The following is a 9,904-nucleotide window of genomic DNA, read 5'->3' on the forward strand; positions in this document are numbered from 1 at the left end:
GCAATTCTCCTGCCTCAGCCCCCCGAGTACTTGGATTACAGGTGCCTGCCACCATGTCCAACTAATTTTCGTGTTTTTAGTAGAGACGGGGTTTCACCATGTTGGCCAGGATGGTCCTGAACTCCTATCCTCAAGATCCACCTGCCTTGGCCTCCCAAAGCGCTGGGATTATGGGCATGAGGCACCGTGCCTGGCCTTATTATCCCCATTTTAGAGATGAAGAAAGTAAGGCTCAGAGTGGTTCAACACGGTGCCCATGGTTACCATTTGCAATGCTGAATGCAAATACAGCTTTAACTTCCAGGCCCAAGCTTTGTCCCCTGAAACACGGCTTCCATGAATCCTCTCACTGCTAGAAGGATCGGCATTGCGGGAGGAAACATCTGTCCTGAATACTATTTCATCCCCGTCCCGGCTTCAGTGAGATTGAACTGTTTCCACCCTCCATTGTCGGAGATTCCATCCTTTGAACGGAACTGTCAGAGCTCTTTATCTTGTCAAGTTGCAAACAGCTGATATTGAATTCATTTCTTTCCAAACCACAAAACAGGTTCCCAAAGTGGAATTCAAATTGAATCTTGAGGTTATACTACATTGATTTTTTTTTTCACTCCTAATAACTATCCATCCCCTACTCACTGAACTCTTGGCTGTATCAATATTCATTATGTTATTTAAAGAAAGAAGAAAAATTAGAGCAGAAACAATTTATGATGTCTTGCCTGATTACAGATGGAAGACACAAAGGCCAGTACATTAGGGCTGGCAGACAAATGTTGAAATGCATTTGGCTTCTGGACTTGGAGTCTTCCCTCTGTAGATAGCAAATGATGCCTAGGGTCTGTGTGACACCTCACACAGGGAGTGAGTCAGCAAAGGAAACCTGTGCTTGGTGAAATACAGATTCCGAACTCTGCTGGTATTGATCAGTGCTGTTCCTGAATATCCGTTATTTAAGAAAAGGGAAATGAGTGAAAAACCCTCCTATCAGTCTACCCCAACTTTGCCCAACCCCCAAAAACTACCTTAAAGTAGAGCCTGCAGGATTGATGAGTGTTTATGAATTTTATTTATTTACGTATTCATTTGTTTATAATGTTTTAGTTTTGACATGTTATTTTGTTTTTATTTTTTCAAGAGAATTAAATCATTTATTGATCACACATGATACTGGATGATACACAAGCTTCATTCCCACCTATAATTTTATCTGGTACCATTATTCAGTTTAGATAAAGTGCATAGGATGTGCCAACAATCATTTTTATAACCAGTGATTCCATGATTTTGCTTGGGGAATCCCTTTTCATGGTGAACTTCAGGTCACAATAGTAGCTATCAGTTCAACTACACCAAGGTATCTGAAGACAACGGCTTCTCCACCCAAGCAGGTTGTATATAAATTTCAAATAGAACCTGGCACCACCCTGAAGGAATTCGAACTTCACACTGTTGGGGAGATTTACCAAGATGGCTTCAGAGTAGACTAACTTTACACAGCACATTAAAAAAAAAAGACAGTTATTCAGCGTCATGATCAAACTATTACATTTAGCAATGAATAGCATGCGTGCAAGAAAAAAAACTCTACATTAAAACCCTTTGTTGGAATGCTTTACACTTTCCACAGAACAGAAACTAAAATAACCTGTTATATAATTGGTCACAAATACAGCCCTCGAGCTTTTTGCCCACACACATGAGCATGTGTCTAAATCATGTCTTCTTTGTAGCAGCTAGGCCCTGCCACCACTGTGCTTGGCTGAGTTCACAAATCTGTTGTAACCTGTAGCTCCCCTGTCACTTCTCTGGCTCTCCTCTCCTGCTAAGCTTTGTTTTCTAATTAAAATCCTCTGCCACTGTCATAGCTACTGCTGCCACTGGAACCGCCATAGCCACCTTGGTTTCGTGTTTGGCAAAGTATTGGCCGCCACCACCACAGGGACCAGAGCTTCTGCCTCCAAAGTTTCCTCCCTTCATGGGTCCAAAATTTGAAGACTGATTGTTGTAACTGCCAAAATCATTGTAGTTTCACCACCTCCAAATTGCTTCCATCATTACCAAATCCATAATAGCCATCCCCACTGCCACCGTATCCACCACCTCCATGGCTGCCGCCGAAATCACCATGACCACTGAAGTTTCCTCCACAACAAAAGTTATCGGTCCCACTGAAACCATCTCCACAACCACCACCGAAGCTTCCAGAACCACGTGGGCCTCTTTGGCTGATGAAGCAGTTGCCATCTCTTCCGTTGATGGGGCTTTCCTAACCTCACAGCTGTGGCCATTCACAGTGTGGTATTTCTGGACAGCACTCTTATCCACGGAGCCACGGTCGTCCAAGGTTACTAAGGCAAAGCCCCTTTTCTTGCCACTGCCTCAGTCAGTCACGATTTCAATCACTTCAGTTTTTCATACTGTTCAAAATAATCTCTCAGGCGATGTTCTTCCGTGTCTTCTTTACTGCCACCAACAAGTATCTTTTTCACAGTGAAGTGGGCACCTGCTCTTTGAGAATCTTCTCGTGAGACAGCTGTTTGGTGCCACAACTCTTCCTTCCGCCCGTGTGGCCTTGCACTCGTGGCTGCATCTGCCTCCTCCACAGCAGCATGTGTGACAAACCCAAAGCTCCTGGAGCACTTGGTGTTTGGAACTCTCATTACCACACAGGCGGGGATCATTCCCCATTGCCCAGAATGGCTCCCCAGGCTCTCATTGGCTGTTTCAAAGCTCAACCCTCCAATGAAGAACTTCCTCAGCTGTTCGGGCTCTTTGGGAGACTCTGATGTACACATGATCTCAGGGAGAAGAGACACTTTAACGATGCGTCTTTGGCGGCGTCCACGGGCAGAAAGGCTGTTTTTGTTTTGTTTTTAAAGAGGGTATCACTCAGGCACAATGGCTCACACCTGCAATCTCAGCACTTTGGGAGCCAAGGCTGGTGGATCACTTGAGACCAGGAGTTTGAGACAAGCCCGACCAACACAGCAAAACTCCATCTCTACGAAAAGCAGAAAAATTAACCAAATGTGGTGGCAGGCACCTGTAGTCCCAGCTACTCGGAAGACTGAGGCATGAAAATTGCTTGAACTTGGGAGGCAGAGGTTGCAGTGAGCTGAGATCTCATCACTGCACTCCAGCCTGGCCAACAGAGCGAGACTCTGTCTCAGAAATAAATAAATACATACATAAAAATAAACACAAGGTCTCACTATGTTGCCCAAACTTAGACAGCAGTGACTATTTCACAGTGTTTGTGAATTTTAATAAGAGATCTAGAAAACCCAAAATTTTAACCCAAATAACTGAGGAGAGCAAGCATTACCCCACTGCAGGTAAGGAGTCAGGCATCACTGTGTAGTGATGTAGGGAAGGATCCCATGAAATCGTCAGAATGCAGCAATGGAACTGACAAAGACTTGAGTTTGTGAAGTAAAACTCCACATGAAACAGGCATTCCATTACAGCAGCCAGAGGAGGGACAGTGGAGCACCATCCCCCTTGAAGCTCCCCTGGGCTGGTTTTCAGCTGGGTGCCAAATGGCAAGTCAATTCTCTTTGAGTCCCAGTTACTTCGTTGTACAGAGGGAATTATGGCTGGGTTACCTGGCATTGAGATCTCATGAAAATCAAATGAGGTGGTGCAGTTGAAAATTCTAAACGAATGTTAATTATTATTAAACTGAAAAAAGGTACTCATTGTTCATCCAGGGCTGGGACGGTAGAAAAGTCACATTCTCTATACAGATGGTGGATGTGAATTTTGCTATTGGTCATGCCTTCAGGTGAATGTGGCTAAGGCATACGTAGATGCTGAGTCAGCAGCGGAGAGAGTCCAGGGTACTTAGCCTTTCTCAAAATTGTGCATGTAGAGGACAGATCTATTATTATTATAATTATTTTTGAGACAGAGTTTCACTTTGTCACTGAGTCTGGAGTGCAATGGCCTGATCTCAGCTCATTGCAACCCTACCTTCTGGGATCAAGTGATTCTTCTGCTTCAGCCTCCCAAGTAGCTGGGATTACAGGTGCCCACCACCATGCCCAGCTAATTTTTTTGTATTTTTTGTAGAGATGGGGGTTTTACCACATTGGCCAGACTGATCTTGAACTCCTGACCTAAAGTGATCCACCTAGCTTGGCCTCCCAAAGTGATGGGATTACAGGCATGAGCCACCACACCCTGCCAATGACAAATGTATTATATCAGCAATTGGAGCCAAAATTTCCCTTGCAGGAGAACGAACCACTTTTGCTTAGAAAAATACCATTTTTCCCCCTTTAAAAAAAAAAAAAAAAAATATATATATATATATATATATATATATATATATTTGTTTTTGCAGAGACAGGGTCTTACTGTGTTGTCCAGGCTGGTCTTGAACTCCTGGCCTCAAGGGATCCTCTGGCATCAGCCTCCCAAAGCACTGGGATTACAGGTGTGAGCCAGGGGACCCAGCCCGAAAAATACCTTAATAAGAAGCACAGAGGTAGATGGAACTGTCATACCCTCTTGAGAGTACAACAGTCCTTTATTGCCAGCAACCGACAGGCAGCTCATGCTCAAAAATCTCTCGGCCCTGACTAGGGGGATGTGATCTCTTTTTAATACCCATTCTAGGGGAAAGGGGAGGGGGAGTCTAGCTGAAGCAGAACAAGCAGGCTAGAAGAGGAAAGCTGGGAACCAGGAGACAGGAGCTTTCCCAAAATTGTCGGTTACCAAGGTGGGTATTCACAATAGCCAGGGCACTTGTCAAGCAGGATGTGGTCTCAATGGTTACTAGGTGCTGGGTACAGTGTGACCCAGTGTGCACCCGAAGGAGAAATAGCGGGGAGGGAGGGACTAAGATGGAGTCTGTCATGTTCACATCAGAACCCTGATGACATGGTCCAGCAGAAGTCAAGGCAACAGAAGAGAGCAATGAACTTCTATATGTGGGAAATAAGCAGGAATTTGTGAGTGAGGAGATCAGAAGACAAGGGCTGAAGTGCCCAGAAATTGTCAAGGGCCGTGATTTCAGAAATGGCTGAAGGATTTCCAAAGAGAAATAGCTAACAATGCATTTTCAGCCGTTTTTGTTGCTGTGATATAAGTCTCTCTGCAGCCTTCAGTTTTCAGTAAATCATCTACACTCATAAATGAACGTGCTGAGACAATCCAATTCTGTGAAGCAGGAGCCTGAAGCCAGAGGTGACCTTGAGAATATAAGCCCTTGGGGAATCCAGGGGAGTCCTGGAGAGCACTTTGAAAGAGGTTGCATCAGTTGGGCAAGATAAGGTGACCCCAGCTGACCCCTGAGTTATCACATGCTCCTCTCTCCAGCTCAAGTCGAAACCCACTGTGCTCACAAAGAGACTTTGAAATGCACTGAACAAAATGGAGAAAATTGGCTGCACCCTCCTGTACCTCCAAATTCCTATGTTGAAACCCTAACCCCAATAGGATGGCACTAGGAAGGAAGATAATTAGGGTCAGATGAGGTTATGAGAGAACACCCTTGATTTGGAGAGAGTAGAGCTCATGCCCTCTCTCTATGCATGCACCAAAGAAGGCCATGTGGGGACATAACCAGAATGAGGACTCTCACCAGAACCCAACCAGGCTGGCACCCTGACCTTAGTCTTCCAGCTTCTAATTTTTTTTTTAAAAGTTCTTTTTTTGGCCAGGTGTGGTGGCTCAAGCCTGTAATCCTAGCACTTTCGGAGGCCAAGGCCGGCAGATCATGAGGTCAAGAGATCGAGACCATCCTGGCCAACATGGTGAAACCCCCTCTCTACTAAAAATGCAAAAAAATTAGCTGGGCGTGGTGGCTTGCACCTGTAGTCCCAGCTACCCGGGAGGCTGAGGCAGGAGAATTGCTTGAACCTGGGAGGCGGCGGTTGCGGTGAGCTGAGATCACACCACTGCACGCCAGCCTGGCACCTGGGGACAGAGGGAGACTTTGTCTCAAAAAATTTTTCTTTTCTTTTCTTTTCTTTTTTTTTTTTTTTGAGATGGAGTCTTGCTCTGTCACCCAGGCTCTATTTATTAAATTAAAAATAAAATCAGGCCAGGCAAGGTGGCTTATGCCTGTAATTCCAGCACTTTGGGAGGATAAGGTGGGTGATTCACGAGGTCAGGAGTTCAAGATCAACCTGGCCAACATGGAGAAACACCATCTCTACTAAAAATATAAAATTAACCCAGCATGGTGGCGCATGCCTGAAATCCCAGCTACTCGGAAGGCTAAGGCAGGAGAACTGCCTGAACCTGGGAGGTGGAGGTTGCAGTGAGCCGAGATCACGCCATTGCACTCCAGGCTGGGTAATAAGAGCAAAATTCCATCTAAAAACAAAACAAAACAAACAAAACACACACACACACACACACACACACACACACACACACACACCCCAAAAGCATGTATAAGTAAAAGTAAATGAGATGGTGTTTACGACAGTACCGAGGTAGACAGGCAGGCATCAAGCTCAGTAAATGTTAGTTCCTATCCCCTTCCCCTCACTGGGACCAGATGTACTCACCAACATGAAGGGCATGTAATAGATGATTTCTTCCAACTCAGAAACTTTTGACATAGAACTAAAATCAGTACTGGTAAGGCTGCAGGGGAAACATCACAGAAGTCCGGGCAACCTTTCTGGGCAACTGCTGCCTCAGCGGCTTCTAACATGCAAGTACCTTTTGACCTAATGATTCAGTTCCAGGAATTTAGCTTATGGAAATTATTTGGAAAAAATTTATCAATTTTTATTGATTAATTGCAAAGGTTACACAATTATTTTTAAAAAAAATAAATTGCAATTAAAAGATTACACACAAAATTTGTAAAAATTTATCAATAAAAAATGTTGATTGCAGTGTTGTCTTTAATCAAGAGGATTAAAAAGCTAATCTGATCATAGAGTGATGATTAAATAAACTGTGGAATCTCTAGACCACCTGTATAAAAGATATTGTTTTTTAAAAAAAGTTATCAACATAGAAAAATCAGCCAGGCATGGTGGTAATCCCAACACTTTGGGAGGCAGAGAGAGGAGGATTGCTTAAGCCCAGGAGTTTGAAGCGCTGTCTCTACAAAAAATTAGCCAGGCATGGTGGCATGGGCCAAGTAGTCCCAACTACTCTGGGAGGCTGAGGTGAGAGGATTGCCAGAGCCCATGAGGCCAAGGCTGCAGGGATCTCTGTTCCTGCCTCTGCATTCCAGCAGGGTGACAGAGCAAGACCTCGTCTCAAAAAATAAATACAATTGACCAGGCATGGTGGCTCATGTCTGTAATCCCAACACTTTGGGAGGCCAAGGTGGGTGGATGAGGTCAGGAGTTCAAGACCAGCCCGGCCAAGATGTTGAAACCCCGTCTCTACTAAAAATTAAAAAAAAAAAAAAAAATGCCAGGCACAGTGGCAGGCATCTGTAATCCCAGCTACTCAGGAGGCTGAGGCAAGAGAATCACTTGAACCCAGGGGCACAGGTTGCAGTGAGCTGAGATTATGCCACTGCACTCCAGTCTGGGTGACAGAGTGAGACTCCAACTCAAAATAAATAAATAAATAGAATTTTAAAAAGGAAAAAATATTCATATCATAGTGTTTATCAGAAACTAAAAGGAAATTAAATATATGACTTGTGATCTTAGTTTTGTTACATTAAAACAAACGTCTTGGTGCAGAAGCAAAAGATTACACACAAAACTCTAATACTGGTTACTTCTAGATAGTAGTTTGGGATTCTTCTTTTTCTTTGCTTGTTTTTTTTCTTGAGACAGAGTCTCACTCTGTCACCTAGGCTGGAGTGCAGTGGTGCGATCTCGACTAACTGCAACCTCCTTCGACTGGGTTCAAGCAATTCTCCTGTCTCAGCCTCCCCAGTAGATGGAACTACAGGCACCCACCATCACACCCAGCTAATCTTTGTATTTTTAGTAGAGATGGGTTTCACCATGTTGGCCAGGCTGGCCTTGAACTCCTGACCTCAAGTGATCCACCCACCTCGGCCTCCCAAATTTCTGGGATTAAAGGCATGAGCCACATGCCCAGCAGGATATTATTTCTAAAAGGTTTTTTTTAAAAAAATAAAAGTTTTTATGATAGCTGCATATTGCTTTTGTGAAGAAGAAAGTCACAGGATCTATTTTTAAACCTTTGCAAAATGAAACGAAAAAATTATTTAATATCCATTAAGTGATATGTGACATTAGTCTAGTCTTCTCCATTAAAGTAATCAGTGGTGTTCTGCAAGACCTCAATCCACTTAGGCAGAAAAACGTCTGATGGAACATTGGCGAGTTCCTGCGCTTCACAGCGGAAGAGTGAACTGTGTGGGCTTTGATCTATTAGTTCACTGCAGAAAATGCTGTGTTCCCTGGGGAATGTCTGGGCTGAAGAGAAAGGGTCTGTGCTTTGGGTCAAAGGCCACCACAGTAGTGACCCTGTTTGCCCCCACAATGGAAAAGTGCTTTCAGAGGTCTGAAATGAAAAGTGCCCTGCGCATCTCTTCTTAATGGGCTCTGAAAGCCCAGGCTTCAGGAGCTGACAGCATTCACAACAGCAACCTTAAGAAATGGACACACTCAGAGATACTTAAGCTCTCTATCAGTGGGGACTGTGTGGGTGTTTTGGAGGCAACATGGGTGATGCACACTCATCCAAAGGCAGCCAACCCCTTGCAGGGCCTCGTGACATGCGGTCACTCATTTCTTTGGTGACTCAGAGCTTTCTATGTGGAGCTGGTGTTAATTTTCTTCTCATCTTCACACCTAACTCTCAAATTCCTGGATGCTCCCAACGCTAATCTTGGACACTTTTTCAATTCAATCAGCACTTCCAGAGCCTGTCCACAAGTTGTTGTTTTAGAGTCCGAGAATAAAAAGAGGCTGGGTGTGGTGGCTTACACCCCCAATCCTAGCACTTTGGGAGGCAGGCAGATTACTTGAGTTCAGGAATTCAAAACCAGCCTGGCCAACATGGTGAAACCTCCTCTCTACTAAAAATGCAAAAAATTAGCCTGGCATGGTGGTGGACACTTGTAATCTCAGCTACTTGGGAGGCTGAGACAGGAGAATTGCTTGAACCCCGGAGGTGGAGGTTGCAGTGAGCTGAGATCGTGCCATTGCACTCCAGCCTGGGCAACAGAGCGAGACTCCTTCTCAAAAAAAAAGATGAATACTATACTGTCCAGGGAAAGAACGTAAGAATCTCAACTTATTATTTTTCCCATCCTGGGGATGAGAAAATGGAGACTGACAAAGGCAAAGTTACTGCTCAAGATTATGCAGATAAGAGGTGGAGGGGAGCCAGGCACGGTGGCTCACACCTGTAATCCCAGCACTTTGGGAGGCTGAGGCAGGCAGATCATGAGGTCAAGAGTTCAAGACCAACCTGGCTAACATGGTGAAACCTCGTCTCTACTAAGAATACAAAAATTAGTTGGGCATGGTGGCGTGTGCCTATAACCTCAGCTACTCAGGAGGCTGAGGCAGGAGAATCGCTTGAACCTGGGAGGCAGAGGTCGCAGTGAGCTGAGATTGCACCGTTGCATTCCAGCCTGGGCAATAGAGCAAGACTTTGTCTTGGGGGAAAAAAATAAAAAGAGGTGGGGGAGGTAGTGTTGATAGGCTTATCTGACTTCTGCGTGTGATACAGCAGGAGGCAGCAAGGCAGCCTGCCAGAGAACTACAAAGTCAGGGCTCCCTGAGACTTAAGGAGCTTTGCAGAGTCCACTAAACCAAGAAATGAGGGGAAAGGGGGTCAAAGGAAATAAACTGTGTATTCACTATTTTATTTGATTTCTTATTGTAGTCGGGCACAGTGGCTCACACCTGCAATCCAGCACTTTGGGAAGCCAAGGCCAGGGGATCACTTGGAGCTAGGAGTTCGAGACTAACCAGTCAACATAGCAAGACCC

At 44.8% G+C, this 9,904-nt stretch overlaps 1 pseudogene; it reads right to left on the bottom strand.

Annotated features, from left to right (window-relative positions):
• Positions 1-921: 921 nt before the first annotated feature.
• LOC144580436 (heterogeneous nuclear ribonucleoprotein A1-like) lies at positions 922-3,141 on the bottom strand (annotated as a pseudogene).
• Between the last annotated feature and the right edge of the window lie 6,763 nt (positions 3,142-9,904).

The sequence above is a fragment of the Callithrix jacchus genome, chromosome 19, assembly GCF_049354715.1.
Source record: "Callithrix jacchus isolate 240 chromosome 19, calJac240_pri, whole genome shotgun sequence".
Taxonomy (NCBI): domain Eukaryota; kingdom Metazoa; phylum Chordata; class Mammalia; order Primates; family Cebidae; genus Callithrix; species Callithrix jacchus.